Source organism: Vidua chalybeata, chromosome 6, assembly GCF_026979565.1.
Source record: "Vidua chalybeata isolate OUT-0048 chromosome 6, bVidCha1 merged haplotype, whole genome shotgun sequence".
NCBI classification, from domain to species: Eukaryota; Metazoa; Chordata; class Aves; order Passeriformes; family Viduidae; genus Vidua; species Vidua chalybeata.
In genome coordinates, this window is record NC_071535.1 from 20,433,338 (window position 1) to 20,450,455 (window position 17,118).

The window sequence follows — 17,118 nt, forward strand, 5'->3', positions numbered from 1 at the left end:
CTTCCTTTTCACAGAAAATCTGACTGGTAGGCCTACGAAAGAAACAAATGTCTCTATCAAAGTCATCCTTAGGATTCCCTGCTTTCCTCAGTTGTTACCATCAGTTGTGAAGAATAGTTATTTAGACAGAGTTGGCATTCGTTCTATCAGGGCAGAATTTGGTGTTTAATTTTGGACAAGGACCCTCTGTTGGAGAGATAATTAAACATTTTGTCATCCCAGTGGACTGTCTTTCACGTTGTCTTGTGGAATGGTATTACTCAGTTTTTTATAGAATATACACAGAAATTCTAAGTATATTTTGTTTCCCATTTTGTTGCTAATGGCTGCAGAATTGATATGCACTGTACTTTTTCACAGAACTATTTACTTTTCTTTTGTCACTGACCTAATCTTGAAAACAAAATTATTTTTACACTAAGAGTGAATGGAAGGTTTAATAGCTTAGAAAAAAACAGCACTTTGTTTTCTGTTTGATACTTCTTGCTTAATCCATTCTGTGTAATTTTGTTTCCCCACATCCTCAGCAAATATGCAGCATATCTTCTACTCAGGAGCTTTTCCTTGAGACCTGCCTTGCTCATATTTTTTCTTCCTTTTTTTTGTTATTGTTCACTTCCCACTGAGCAGGGACATTTATGCACATAAGTAGCTAGTACAGGAGGGCAAAGTCTGCCTCCTGAGATATCAATGACCTGGGAATAGCATGGTCTAATATTTTTATGGCTTCAACCTTCCTCTAAAGATAGAACACTTTCTCTGTCAGAGAGATTGAATAGCTGTATCTGCTCCTAATCATGGAGGTGGTAATAGCCCTGCCATTGCATAGCATTTTCTCCTTTCCTTTGCTTTCATTTTCCAATTCTGCTTGTCACTGCTTAAAACAAAAAGCATTTAATGATGTGATGCAACTTGAAGTAGGCAAGGGATCCCTGTCCCTAGCTTGATCTTTCTGCAGTACTTAATAATGGAAGACATGACAAGTTCATGACAAAATCTAAATTAATGCTTTATCTGTAAATATGCTGGGAGGATATATGAAGCTGAACAAGGAAATGAGAATCTTTAGGAAATACCATCTAAAGACTTCTGGCCTCATCTTTGGATTCTCTAAATGCACCATCAGTGGCAGACACTCAGTGTATGGACACAAGCTCACAGGAGTAGGTCGGTCAGTCTGTTGACGTCCCTGAGCATGCAGATGCTGTGTTACTGTGCTGCTGAACTCCAGCTCCACTCAGGGCTTTGTTCTGTTTGCAACTGCTAGGTCAGCAATGTGCACCTATTTAGGGGTTGTATATTGTGCTAGATATACTGAGGGGAATAAAGAGAAAAGCATACTTGAATTTACATCTGCCTAGAATCAACTGGAAATGCTTCCGGAACTGAACTGTGGCACTAAATATGAGAAGACAACTTCAGATTTTCAGCACAGACTCTATGTAACCATACTGAAAGCAATTGCACTAGATTTGCAAAAAAGGACTTAAGTAAAAAACTGGGTTGTAATAATTTAAAAATGTTCAGAGTGTGGGTCTGTAATGCCACTTATCTACTGTGCTCAAATCTTTTCTCTAAAGAGAAAATTATTTTAATGGTGAAATATGATAGTTCTTTCATAATTTATTCTCTGAACCTGGCTTATGTTTGTGCCTAATATGTTTTTCAGTGTAATAGAGAAAGTTAAACTTGGTCTAAAGTGCTTACAGACAATCAAAAAGTGGAAATAAACAACAGAGATGGTAGTTTTATAACTTTTTATACTTTTTTTTTTCAAACTTACATAAATGTTGGAGTTCAGACTCAGTGGCTGTTTAACGCAGTCTGTTACTTTTAAATTCAGTATTTGTCAAACTCACACTGTAGAATTGTTGCATAATTTCACTTTTTCATAATTAAAATAAACTGGTTCTGAAACCTTTTAACATCAAATATAGTTCACCTGTTTATTCTCATCTTCAAAAGATAAGCAATATGGTACTCCCTCCCTCATGGACGTGCTAGAGAAGGTGTGAGCATCAGTGCTGAAAGGCATCCTATAGCAAACACAGTTGCTGTAGTCTTTTCAGGGAAGTGGATAAGTTTGCAGCATTGGGAGTTATGTGTCAGGAAGGTTTGCCTAAAACAATCAGTGAAAATCTCCGAAGTAAGTTAAAGCTGGGAAAATTCTCACTTGTTAGGGCACTTAGTCTACCCTGGTTTTCTGTGTACCTTCAGGGAGCAAACACGGGAAAGGTTTAGCATGACAACAAAACATCCCAAAGAGCTATTTGCTTTTCTTTAGTCTCCACAAGAAAAGAAGACAAGAGAGGTCCCACCCTTAAACAAGATTGAGAGCCAGACCTCATTTTGAAGATTATTTGGCAAAAGAAACACAGACAAGAAAGTTTCCCGCAGCTAGTTAGTTTGAATGGTGACCTTTATCTTTCTCCAAATGAAACTGAAAACTCTTCCTACGCTGCATGACCTCCAGTGAGATTAATCAGTTGCATCATGATGAGATGATGTTATATATCATCTGTTTCTACTGTGTCCTTTTCCCATATGTGTGTTCCATGTTAAGAAATTTTCTTCTGTATCTCTCTCCCATTTTTACTCCTTCTAAATACCTTTTTTTTTACACTATACCTCATCTGTCCTCTCACTACCCAGAAGTGTGGTAGTCAGAAGAAAGCTATAGGCACAACAAAGGAATGAATGCAGTTTTGGTTTTGGACCAATTTCATAATCTTTTGCAGTTTAATAGAGTTACCTCTGCTGTAGGGGACCTCTGCAATAACTTTGCCAAAACAGCAACTGTTATAATGGACTCCAAATTTCAAAATTGGCACAGAAAGCATAACTTTACATGTGTTCCTCCTAGGAATGGATCAGAGAAGGATTTTTTAGTTGCATTTGGTTAGAATGCTGGCTAGGAAAACATTCACTGTCCATTAAGAATGAATAAACTTTTAGTATGAAGTCGCATGCCAAATTCAAGTCCGAAATGTGATCTTTTTCCTGCATTCTCTCTCTTAATCTAGATTTTTAGTTAATTCTTATTTCCAGTAGCTGTTTCCCTTGGAAAACATTGTGCTTGCAAAAGCTCTATTTGTGTAAAGAGCTCTGATTTCAGCTATTATTTCTGATAGTTGACTAGGATATAAAATTCTCAAAGTTAAGCATACCATGTAGAACACAAGCACAACATATATAATTTGAAAACAAGTGTTAAAAGATACAGCTTATGGGAAATATTGAAACTGATACTTAATGGTAATATCATTGTGATTAACCCTTTGTGATGCCCTTTGGGATCCCTCTTAAAGGGATCTGAAGAGTGTAAGGACCTTTACTGCACACTGGCTCTTCTTTACCAACAAAACTGTTTTCTGTTCAATTGATTTATTTCTTAATCATCATTTTGATACTTTTTCTTGGAGATCAGGTAATTTTTTGCTTGTCATGTGAAGGCCTATACATCCTCTGTTTTGGCAACAACTGTTACAGAATCTGCCCTTTAGTTATGACAAATTTCTGAATCTAGTTCTGGGAAGGTGGGGTGAGAGTTTTCTTAACTGAATTAACAATGCTTTTCACCAGTATTGACACACGAAAGACTAGCACAGTGGGTGAGCACACTTCCTTCATTACCCTTCATGGAAAAGGGCTGTCCATCTGCTTGCATAGTGCACAGTCCAGTAAAGCCCTAATTCCAAGAGAGACTTTTTGGCACTAAGATGAGTGGTTAATAGTAAATCTGCCATAGAGTGTGACACAGCCTTGGTAGTGAGAAAAACACTACCTACTACTACACTAAAGGTCTCTTCAATCTCAGGTTTATATATGCTGCAGATTTAAGCTGAATTCAACTCTGAACCATGATGTCCAAGCAGGAATATTTCATCAAATCAAAAGATCAGTGAGTCACAAACAAGCCATGTGGAACTGAAGTTAGTGTATAGAAAATTGATTTTCTAAGGATTGGAAAGAATCCTGAGGAACTTTTGAGGTATATAGAGAGATTTAAATTATAGCTAAGGAAACAGCAAAAAACCTGCTTTCATGTTTTCTTGAGTTAAGAAGTTCATGTCTGCTAGGGTCTTCAAAATGTTTAATGATGGCCAAGAACACAGGGAGTTCTGTACATCGTGATGAGATCTACAGGAAAATGGGATCTCAGTGCAGGCACCAGCTGGAAAAACCTAAAGAGCTCTGAAGAACTGCCATCACAAATACCCTTAAAATGCAAGGTGAACTCATTGACTAGAGGCTTCTAGTAGCCTTTAGATCGGCTCCTCCCGGTGCTGTAAGAATTTGTAATAATAATTTTCAAAAGGAAGGTGTTTAAAAGCTGTTTCTCCTGTGAAAATATTTGGTCACTTCCAAGGCTATGCAGTAGACAGCACAAATGGGTGGAAGGGCTGGGGCCCCACTTTCTGCAATCCTTTGTGGACAGAAGAGGAGAAATATTTCACAGGCTGATTTCATCCTCTTTATATCTTTCTTGTCTCTCAGGAATACACTCATATGCACAGAGAACTGAGTACAGAGCTCTAATAGGACACAAGTTAGTTTCAAGACATACAGTCATTGAAAACCTATATAAGGGAATACATTTTGACCTTTTTCATACCCATTTCCAAGATTGCATCTCTCCTGGTGAGCAGTGGTGTTAATGTTTCTTATGCTATTTTGTTGTTTTTTCAGGAGATGCTCTTGTTTATAGTGTGAGTACTTATAGTTGAGCAGCAAAGAGCTAGCAGCCTCAGTGTGACACAGCTTTAATCTCACAAAGGCAGAAATGCTGAGTCTTGCTATTCAAAGGGCTGTAAAATGAAAATTGCTTAATGTAAAAGTAGCTGTGCTAGCAACCTTAGCTGTACTTTTATTAATATATGTGCACCTCCTTTTGGCAGAGATTACACTGCATTTAAAAACTGATGCAGATGCTTTTTGGGGGATCTAAGCATGTCCAATGTGAGTGGTGGGTTTTTTTTTTAAACAGCAGCAGGAGATTTCAATCATGCTGCAGATTTCACTCCTGAAAAAATTCACAAAAGGTCCCATCCTTAGTCTGCTGAAAAGCTATAAAAAGATAGGCTTAACTGGTCTAGTGTTGGGGAATATATAAAAGGATTTCCATCTAGCAAGCAAACAAAGGTGCATCAGAATTAAAAGAAAATTCACATCTAAGGAAGCACTTGTAAAAAAAATGTAGTTTTCATCTCTTTAAATTAGGCCTTGGATGAGAGCCTTAAAATTGAGTCTCTAGAAGGATTAGGAAGTAAACATCTTCACTTTTCAGTCTATTACAAGATTATATCAGAGCTTGTGATGAGTTGTTAAGGTGATGAAATACCTAAAGCTCAAGGCACCAAACTTCTGCTGATGACTGTATTTGGTAGCTGTTAATCTAGCTTCTTATTGCAGATTTAGAAAAATGAAGTGCTCTGGCTTAATCCTCTCTCCTTGGAACCAGTGGTTCAGAGATTTATATGGTTTACCTCTCTCAATAGCTGAGTATCATCTTTCCATCTTCATGTGTCCACTTGTCTGTGACAAATACATGAATAAAGAATTAATGCTCTCTCTCTTCACCCACCCCACTCAGTATAGTTTTGCATCTTACTCAATAACAACAATTGTGAAATTTCAAACAATGATCCATCAAGTTCATTCTGAATGCCTGGGGCTTCACAGAAAGGCAGCAGCCATGCCACATCTCTGTGCCTTTAGTCCACAGTTCAGTATTGTGGCTTTGGAATGCAGAACTGGATTTCATCCCTGGTTTTTGGTGTTCTTCTGAAATAATAATGCATAAATGTTGTTAACCCTCTGGTAATGGGTAGAATTATAGAAGCTGAATGCATGAATGTTTTCTTCCAAGACTTCACAGCAATCCATCCCAGATATTTTCCAATATGTACTTGAAAAAACATATTGAAAAATTAGACATGCTATCTGTTGGGAAAAGTTTCTCCTTTGCACTCCCTTAGTATTTAATACACACTTTTCAGTAAGGATGTTTATAAATTAACATTTTCACAGAGAGAAAGGAGTAAGAGATGCAGCAAGGTGAGAGTAATTTTCATTTGGATTTCTTAATAGACACCTTAGGGAACTCACATTCCTCACAATAGCACAATACTACTGCTTCTGTCCAATTTATGTCTGTGTGCCTCAGATTTTGGGTAGGAAGAGGCAAAGATGGGCCACAACAAGGTCTTGTACACACTGATAGCTGCAGTGACTGGGCAGAAGAGTGGGTAGGAGACAGGACATGACAAAATGGCCCTGAATTCTCTATCTGAACACTCACTTTGAGAACTTATTCCATCAGGCACCCAATCTGAGCACCAGCCTTGTGACCTGTTCAGACTGCCTATGGAGGTTTAGTAGACCCTCTTGATCCTCTTTCACATGAAGGCTGTTCCAGTTTTATACCCCACCTTTAATATTTTTGTTTCTAGTTTATGTAAATCAGAATGCCTTCATTATTCATAGATGCGCTTCATCTGGTTCTAAATTCTAAAAATCACATTATATGGTATAGCCCTAAGCCCCATAGATACTATTTGAGACAATTAATCACTAAATTCTTTCCCATTCTTGGTGAGACATGGAATTGCTGGCTTCTGAACAAGCTGACAAATCAGAACCACAGAATATCCTGATGTGGAAAGGACCCACCAAGATCATTGAGTCCAACTCCTGGCCCTGCACAGAACAGCCCCAAGACTCACACCATGTGCCCAAGAGCATTATCCAAATGCCTCTCAAGCTCTGTCAGGCTTGGTGCTGTGACCACTTCCCTGGGGAGCCTGTTCCAGTGCCCAGCCACCCTCTGGGTGAAGAATCTTTTCCTCATATCCAACCTAAGCCTCCCCTTACTCAGTTTTATGCCATTCTCTTGAGTTCTGTCACTGGTCACCACAGAGAAGAGATCAGTGCCTGCCCCTCCACTTCCCCTCATGAGAAGCTGTAGACTGCAATGAGATCTCCCCTCAGTCTTGTCTTCTCCATGCTGAACAAGAGGATAGAAGGGAAGTATCTTTTCACTGTGCTAAATTTCTTGAATTCTGTTCCCTTAATGCAATTTTTTAAAAATTCAAAGAAGTATAGGATTGAGAATCAATGCACCTTAATTCTCTTAATGGTACTAGAGTTACATGTTGGAAAGATTTCCTGGAGATTTCTGTCCCTCAGATATTTTCTCTCTCTCCCAGTTTGCCAAATCAGCCACAACATAAAAAGAATGACTGGAGATGACATTGTTTTCCTTTTGGCTTCTTATGTGGCCATATGACTCAGCAAGAGTTGAACTACAGATAAATGGTGCTAATACATATTTAGAAATGTGCATGGGTAGCTCAAACTGAATCAGCATTTTTAGCACTTTCTTTGACTCTCCTGATTTTCTATTGATACAGGAAAGCACTGTGGGAGAAAAGAAAGCTGGTGAGAGAGTCATAATAAGAGAGCTGTGACATTTGTTTAATGTAGAAGCAGTGGCAATAGCATAGTTTTATGCAACTGTTTCATCTTCATCTTTTCTTTTGACACCTTTGTTCCTTTCTTCACATTGTCCTATCCCAAAAAGCACACTCTTTTTCTTTTATAGCAAAGTTTGTTTTGTTTCTCTCTTTCAATTCTTCTATTAATTATATTTAGGGAAATTGTTCATAACACACATTCTCTGTAGGCTTCTCCTTTATGTGTCCGGCCAGATGTGAGATGAAATTGGCCTTCATGGGTTGTAAAGCATTTTTAGAGCTAAATTTGGGGCTAGGAAGGAGTGTGATATTTATGCAATGTAAACAAGCAATAGGAGTCAGCAAGGCAGAAAGGATGATTGGGAAGTTGGACACATGTCTAAACTGGCAGCCTAGGAAAGAGATCATTTAGGGTAAGAGTGAAGTATGCAACAGCTGCTGGTTGTGGCAAAGGAGGTTTGGATGTATATAGCTTATAGCCTCTGTGAGAGGTGCACTCAAAAACCACCTTAGATATCTAGTCAGAGACAAAAAATCTAGTACAAAAGAAGTATAGTTACATTGTCATTATGATTTTATCATGAGCTCTGTGAGCTCTGTTCTCAGATATGAGGCTGATTTTATTTTTTTTTTTTTAGATCAGGCTACTTGATCTACCTCTTCCCTATGCTACTTTTCCATGAAGGAGGTGGTAGCTTATGTCCTTCTCACTTTAAAAATGCCTTGAAACTAACAGTAGTGAGGGAAAAAAATGCTAGTGATAATTTCAGTCGAGTTTTTTTGAACTGTGGTAAAGGAGAAAATATTTTCAAAGTATCTGAAGAAATGGACCACCCTGTTCTCACATGGTGTGAACTGGAAAGGCTCCAGTTTGTGTCAGTGGATCTGTCTAATCTGAGCAACAGCTGACAGTCCAGCTCACTCTTTATGAAGACCATTTCGTAAATGGATGGAAAAGTAACACACAAGATCTCTGCCTCACCATAAGCTCTCCCTGCTAGAAGCACACAGTGCTCCAGGCAACAAATGGGATGCTGAAATCAGAAAAAAAAATGGCACAATCAGAGCTCTGGCATCTGAGAAGCTGTACTTTTATGGAATTTTCAGCTGGTTTATAATAGTGTTTCAGGACTGGCACACTAACAGGTTTAAATGTGTTTTAATCCGCTTATGTAATTTAAGCACCTCTGGGAGTGGTGAGCATTCATTAAATTATTTGTTATGGTGGGAGTTCTATCATATTGAGCCAGATGCTGCTTTCCATGAGATATGCTATTGTGTCTGGTCCAAACTAAGCTGAATATGCCATCAAATTCGATTAGGGTATAAAATAGGTCTCTGCTATATATTAAAATGCACCAGAGCACATCCTTGGCTCTTCTAAGCACCTGAAAAGTAACTTTATCAGCAATGCTACAGCTGACAGTTTTTCTCCTAACTTTGATATTATTTTTGACTCTTTCTACATCATTACCCATCCTACAGACAAATGTTCATAATAGCTGATTTAGTTGAGAAGCAGAAATACAGTGGTGTGAAATGGCTCAGAGGTCTCCTTTATTGCTATACATCAAAGAACATTATCCAAATTAGAACAAATTTGATTTTGCAGGGAACAAAGAAAAATTGTTCAAGTCTGTGTTCTGCATTATTTATTCTCCCTCCATTTTGTGAATTAATACGCTCGTGAGCAACATAGCCCTGCATAGTTTGCAAGCAATGATCCAGTCCTCTGTTTCTTCCATGCCCAGGTTGCCCTTGATCTGAAAGGGAGTTTGGAATTTACTAGGAATATGAAAGCAAACCATCATATAAGGCATATGCTCTCTTGGCATGGGTTACAACTGAGGTAAGACAAAAGCAGAAATCTCATATGTGTAAATAATGTACACTAGTGCAGTAAAATTTATATTCACTTTCTTTCTGACACATTTGCTCTAACAGTTCTATTTCATTTTTTTATAGTTGAAAGTATCAATAACTACTGGATAGGCCTGAACTATATTTTCTGTCTTAATTTCTCTGTTAGCTCTCAAAGAAGGAAAGTTATATCTGTTTGCGGAGCACCAAGCAGTATGACTTTGTGCTCTGTATTCTGTGCTGGAACCAGTTCAAATTGACTCTCTTGAACAGACTGTGTAGATTGAAGCCAGTATCCAAAAATCTCTACTATAACCCATTCTCCAGTGTAGACTGTTTTTCACCTTTTACTTCTCCATCTTCCAGGACCAGCCTGGCATTCTGCTTCCTGCCATTCTGCCCAGGTTCTGTATCTCCTCTTATGGTCTCTGGGCAGATGGAACCTCATCTGTCACACTCTGCCCACCCAATCTGAGACACTGATATCTTTGTCTCCTACTTCTTGAAGGTTCTGGATCCTATTCACATCCCTACTGCTGCTTCCCATAGTCCCTACACTTTCATTTGTTTAGACAGTAAAATATACAAAAGACAGTGTGCCAAATCCGAAATCATAAAACAGAATAACTGCTAAATAATGTACCCTACAAGAGCTATGTGTAGGTTTCTGTAGGTGTCAGCAGCTGCAAAATGTGTTGGGTTTGAGTCCTGTAAATCTTTCCTTGAGAGAAACATTTATGGTTTGAGCAAAAGCCAGGGATACATATATTTTTTTTATGAGTTAAATAAATAGGAGCATAAGTTCTTCTGTCACATTTTGAAGATTACTCTTCTCAACTTGCAAACATCCAGGCATCTTTTGGAAGAAATATAAAATATTTTTATGGAGTGTGGAGGAAAACAAAAACCCACAAGAAACATGATAACCATGTATATCATCTGTGTGATAAACTGAAAACTAACAAATAGTTTCACTGGAAATTTGGCCAGCTTCAGGATTCTCAGCTGTAACTATCTGAAATGAAGATGAAAACTTTCACAGAGCAACCCTGAGCTTCTTAAAATCCACTTGTAAATCCAAATAAGTTTAAAAGTGAAGGCCGCTGGGACGTGTTTTTCTGCACCACTCTTCCTCAGCCATGCAGCCAGGCCTCGTTTGATGAGGAGCTCCACAGGCCAGCCCTGGCACCGGGGGCTCCCACTGACCAAGGAGTTTGGCTCTGGGTTGTCATCCTCTGTATGGCCATGGTGAAATCAACTCTGGCCACTGCGGTTCTGTTAAGTTCAACTTTTAATTAATTTGGTACTGTCTGCTCAGCAGTGCTCTGCTCATCTTATCTGGACCACTTTTGAGTAACTTCCAAGTGGAGAACATGGTGAGGAACCCACCCCTGGAAGGAACCCAAGCTCCCTGGCACAGTGTCAGACCCACAGAGAGACAGAAAGAGAAAGAAAGCATGAGCTCTGCCTTCCCTTTTGGACCTGTTTTCCAGTCTCAGGCTGCTGAATGTAAAAACAGGAGCACATGCTTAGTTCCGTGCCTGTTTTATGCAGCTCCTGTGGCTTTTTATTGACTTTAGCAAACCCAACACTCTCCTTCCAGCTATACCACTGGAATACAGACAAATGTAAAAAGAGCAGAAAATATGGTTCATAGACCATATGGCTGACCTCACATAAGACTTCACTGGATCCCTAGATGTAGTGACTACGTCCATTAGACCATTCTTTTCCTAGAACATTTAAAAATGAAAAAACCCATCCTGCTGGTGAAGTGACAGGGTCCAATGTCACGCTGTGAATGACAGTCACATTGCCTGTGAATGACAATTTAAGCAGTGCCCATCTAAGGTAACTACTTGCATTGAATACATTCTTGTGCAGCCAGCCTTTTAAAAGTCACAGAATTTATATAAAAATTTTGATATGCACGTGGATTTTTATCACATGCATCTGGAGCCAGTCATACCTATCCCTAATGAAATACATCAGGGCAAGGACAAGTTTTAATAATACACAGAAATTTTAAGAAATGTCTTTGATGGAAAGCCAACTTTTCAACTAGGGCAAGCAATAAGCATTAGCTTTGAGGAAAGGTGGCACATGTTTTAGTAAGCCATTTTAAATGAGATTCATCAGCTCTGAAATAAATAGTATCAACAGTGCTAGCAGGTTTAACAAAGGTGAAAGGAAAGGATGTTTCTGAAATGCCCAACTCATTTAGGACTAAGAACAGTTAATGAGCTCCTGAAATGGGAGGACTTGTACCAATTAATTTCTCAGAATAGCTGGAGTATATTATCCCAGTTCTTTTTTCCCTGGTGTAGAACAAAATGCCATCATTACCCTGTTTGGGAGCAAGACCAATCCATTATTTACTACCTTATGGTAGCCAAGATGACATAGTATCTTGAGTTCCTTGTGTTTATTTTGAGATTGCACATGGAAAGTTGTAGGGTTCATTTCTGTTTTGCTACTGTTTCTTGGATTTGTACTAAAATACAAACATAGTCAAAATGTAACTGTCAAGATCTTTTTTCTAAATTTTAAGGCTGGTAATTCATCCTAGATGCTTTTGTCTCATCTAAAAGGAGAAGAAACGTTGTTTTGGCTCTCCTTTACTGCTTTCATGCTGAAAACCATCCTGATTTATAAACAATACTATTTTACTATTAATAGTTTAATCAAATGCAAAATATTGCATTGCTCTGCCAGAGAGAGTGGTTATGTATTACTGGCTGAAGTATTTTTTGCCCCATGTATTGGGCTCCTTAGGTAACTTTGAGGAAATGTGGTTTTACTGATACAAGGGGAAGCAACAACAGGACTATGAAGAGAATTTAAGGGCCTCTGAGTAAATCTTGTTTTCTTGACATGTGTTTTCTTCTATTAGTCCTTCTCACAGAGAATTTCATGGTAGTTGCCATCCCAGTTTGATTTCTCCTGAACAGAAATTCTCTGCAGCTAAAAAGCTGTGTCATGGTAGAAGCTGAGGTAGATTCATCTCATCTTTCTTTACAGGAACTTCCTTGTTCTCTTCCATATGTTCAGATGCTGAATGAAGCACCAGCTTCCACAATGATATCACTGTTTATTGCATCTTTGGAGTTTCTGTCTTGAGATATCTTGAAAGAATACTTTTTTTTTTTTTTTTGAAAGGCTGAATTGCCATTCCCTTATAACTTAAGGCAATGTAAATATGTCTTTTGAAAAACACCTGAATAATGACACTCACATCTGCAGATAAGACAGGTAATGGAATAAATCAGAAGAAACCAATTATAAATACTCCTCTGCTACTCAATAGGGAAAAATTTTTCCAAACATAGTTTTGTAAGTTTAATTTATGTTACAAAAACTCTGTCTAAAAAAAAAATAAATAAAATTCCATTATTACATAAAATGATACAGAATAGGATTGTCGTGTAAGAGCCCTAATGCAAATTCTGGTGTGTGGCTGAGTAGTAGAACAGGCAAGAAGTTGCTGTGCAAATGATACATGTCATTACAGAGCCTGAAGGGAAAAACAGTAATGCTTTGCTAAAGTATGTACATGATAAGAAAATATTTTTGCAAAGAAAATATCAAACCTATTGACAGACTTTATAATTCAAGAAAGGCACAGTTTTAATGACTGAACAGGAAAGTATAAATTACCAGAGACCAACACTGTTCTAAGGCAGAACACAAATGGGGTCATTTAGGAGCGCTTCTAACCTCAAAACTACTCCCAGCATAGGAGGAACAGGTCAAATGGACCAAAACAGTCATGGATGATGAAGTCTGAATGGCAGACACACCTGCTGACATTTTTCTACCTGCCAATATTTTATAACCTTATAAACAATCAGCAGGTGGGGTAAACACCACAATTTCTACTTTTACCACCCACAGCAAAGACATTGCTCTGTAGGAAGCTCTGAGAGATAAGAAGCTCTGAGATTTATGGTGAGCTTGGACTGAAAAACAAAACTAGAGCCTCAATTCCTTGTGGTTACCAATGTTTCCACAGCACTTGTGTGAGCAGGAGTGTTGGCACAGTGCTTTGTGCTGACCCGAAAAGACTCAGTCCTTTCAGTTCTGTGCAATACACTTGTGGATCAGAAGTCCTTAGCTTATGCCTGGCACAACTAAGCAGCTGCAAAGTTTAAGCTTCATTGTTAGTAAAGTGAGGGCTGATGTGATTTGAATTTGCTAGTTTCAGGGAGATACACTTTGTGGAGATATATAGAAAAAAGCAATGTGGATATGAACAGCCTCAGAACTATATCATGCCCTCAACTCACACAGTCTGCATAGCTTTCTGGATCCCTTTCAATATGAAAAGCTCCAGCTCTAGGATATTCTGATGTGGATGCTTGTTTTAAGAGGATGGAAGAGGAAAAATGCAATGGAAAGTTGGATTGGCATCACAGCCTTGGTCATGCTAATGGCAAAGAGCCCTAAGATTTAAATAATTTAGGATATTGCCTTTAATTGGTTCTGGTTATGTAATCTTCTGTTAATCTCTTTCCTCCCACTGTTTCTCTGAGGGAATGTGCTCTAATGAGTAAATGTTCTGTCCATTTTATTAAGGATAGAGTTCCTAGCCATAAAGAGAGTTCCCATAAAATCACCACACAGAGATGGATTAAATGACAAACACCAGGGCCAAGGGCCCCAATGGCTGGAGTAATGTCATTATCAGAGAGTTTAAGTTTCTGTCTTTTGTTTGGGGGAAAAAAAAGAGTTTCAAAACTACTGTGTAATTGAGGAAAACAGGTTTTGAAAACACAAACATGCCTGAGAGTTATGTACTGTATCATAATAGAAAACCAATTCCAGATTAATTGTCTAAGTCATTGCAACAATGCTCTTCATTTCAAAAAGTTCCTTACAGTGCTTTGCAAGCACACATTGCACCCTCCTCCTACCCCTGCCCCCAAGACAACCCCACACACATCCAGAAAAAAAAGAAATCTCATAACTTAACTGAGGTGCTTCAGTTTTGGCCACCTATGGGTGTTGACCCAGAGGTGAGGGCCAAAGTCCTCAAATTCTGTTCTGTTCTGTGGACACAAGAAGTAGCCAAAATTTTATTCCTGACCAAATGTTCTTCCCAAGCATGTTTTGTACACTGAAAGTCAGGCAGGCACGTGCAGTTGTCCCTGCTTAGCCCAGGCAATTATGCTGCCTGCAGAAATCACTTGCAGTGAACTGTCCTTCCACACTTCAGTTTTGTTTTTGCATGGGCTATGAGTGAAAAAATTCTCAGCCAGCAGTTTTTCAGCAACTGAATCCAAGGTGCTTACTTTTTTTTTTTTTTTGTTAGGGATTTGCTGCTTTTAGGATATTTTGTCTTTATTTAGACTCCTTTTGCAAAAGCAAGCCTTGTCAGCAATTCACTGTAAAGACAAATGAAAGAGTCAACTAAATGACTACATTGGATTGTCATTGATGGCTCTTACAGGCTTAAGACAACAAAATAGAAGGATTTTCCAAAAGTATGTGTTGCTTCATGTCATAACCTTTTTACTTCACTTAAGGGTTCATCTGTTGGAAGAGACTGATTAGTAAGAAAGGGGAAATTACAGTACATAATTGTGGGATGAGGGAAATCTTAGGAATATCCCATTTGTCATTCTGGGGAGGGTTGAGGACTGGGAAACTGACCTTTGTCATTACACCTCACTAGGAACAGAAGGCCATGATGGCCTGGGGGTTACAGTGACCCTTTGCCAGCATGGTTCAGTTAGAAGAAAACAGAGCCTTTGTCTATGGCTGTCTAGGACACAAGCTGCCCCTTTCAGCTGTGCTGGGCACTCGTGATGAACAGTTCTCTTTTCTTCCTGCCATAATTTAGGATTGGTAGTATTTCCCCTGAAATCAGTCCAGGCTACACACTTCTTCCATCCTTCCCCTCACCCTTGTCTGTGGCAGAATGGAGAGGAGAATTGGAGCCATAAAAGATAAAGATCATGGGTTGAGATAAGAACAATTTAGTGGAAACAGCAGTGATATAAGAAAATGAACAGTAACAGAAACAAAATAGACGGTTCAGGAAAAGAAACATTATTGCGCATCTCGGAAACTCCCAGCAACAGACATTACCCGTCTGCTCCCTCTGCCACGCCTGTCCCACGGCTCCCTGCAGCTCAGAAACGCTGGTACCCAACCTCTCCCTCCGGTCTGGAGCCAGCGTTACCCCACTGCTCTCCCTGCCGCGCTGACTCCCCTGGAAGGGACTCCTCCTCTGAACAGGCTCCTTCCCCCCACCAGCAATGATGTGAGATGGTATAGGATAATCTGCATGCCCTGGCCATATCCCCTTCTGAATACTGCAAAAAATTAACTCTGTCCTGGCTGGAACCAGGACACCTCCCCACAGGAAAAGATTAAAGCCACGGGTATGGCATTTCCCCAATAGGAGGGTGAATCAGCTCATCTGGTTCCTAGAACTGGAAGTTTGTTGGTGTGCTTACACTTATGTGCACGTGCATTTTTGTGATTATATAGCATAGTTGACATTTTGCTGAGGAGATTAAAGAGCTACACACCTGTAGAGAATTTTAGGGTACCTGTTTTTATCCAGGCACCTCTGCCTTCTCTGCAAACACTGCACACAGTAGATTATTGGTAGGTGAACTTCCAGCATGAATAATAATTTCAGCAGCTTTCATCAAGCTGTAGACACTGAATCTGCTTCATGGCTTATTTATTATAAGGGTCTTTAAGAGCTCTCTGCAGTCTCTCTCTGGTGCATTTTGGGATATGTCCTTCATAATCCTTAATTTCAGCCTTCTGGCAAATATACCATTTGTATGTTATATATAGAAACAAATATGCTTTTAAGTCGCTCATCTGCATTTCCTCATGTACAAATAGCCCTGACAATGGTTGTGAAGGCACAGGTGGCTTTGTGTTGTTTCACCTTCCGAACAGCAGGTTCATTCTTTTTAACATTTTATCATGTGAACATTGTTCTCTAATACTGATTTTTGAAAATTGGGTCAAACATCTGAATATGAAATTTGGAAATCTAAGCTGGCATCCAGGTTCCTGTAAACATGACTTGCAATTTTGCTTTGCATGGCTTAAAATTTTGAGTCCACTTATTTGCTGGTGAAGTGTGATTCTGATTTGTTTTCTATCTTTCTGATGTGTAGGTCAGGAGGGCTCTTACTTTGTAACATGCCCTTGTGAGAAGACAAAATGAATTCTGTTCCCCAGCATCACCTGTGGTTAGAAATCAGTGTGTCAGGTCCTGCAGCACTGCAGTGATTTTCATTTGGAAAGGAGTTTTTTGAGGTGACCATGTAGATTGAGTGGTGGTGCCAAAGCAGTGCCATGTCCCTTTGCCAGGGATAAGCAAATGTTTTCCTCTTGCTCAGACTTTCTGTAGTAGAATTTTGTGCAAATATAGTGAAAGAATGAATGTTCAGTGACACAGAACACAGCTTTGATATTGATTTGTGTTACTGTTGCATAACATTTAGGGACTCTGTAAGGAGCAGGGTCAAATCAATCTACATGTGTTTAAATACTCAGAAATAAAGCAATGGAAAAATTTTGGGAAAAACCAATCAGATCTTACCAGTAAATGATGTTTATTAAGCACTGAACCAGACCAAACCCCCCTGCCTTTAACAAAGCCATGATTTTAAGAGCTGTTTCAGTTCCGGAACAATAACAGCAGACAATGAGTATTGAAATTAGTATGGAAAGTCAAGGCCCTGTACATAATAAAACATGCTGTGCAGAATTTGATTTTCACTTAGTAAAATTAATAATGGGGATCACTAAA

General features: G+C 39.0%; 1 protein-coding gene across 3 annotated transcripts in view; it reads left to right on the top strand.

Moving 5' to 3' along the window:
• The window catches only part of CEP128 (centrosomal protein 128), a 214,644-nt gene that overhangs the window by 141,170 nt on the left and 56,356 nt on the right, over positions 1-17,118 (top strand). The gene's annotated exons all lie outside the window — the stretch shown is intronic.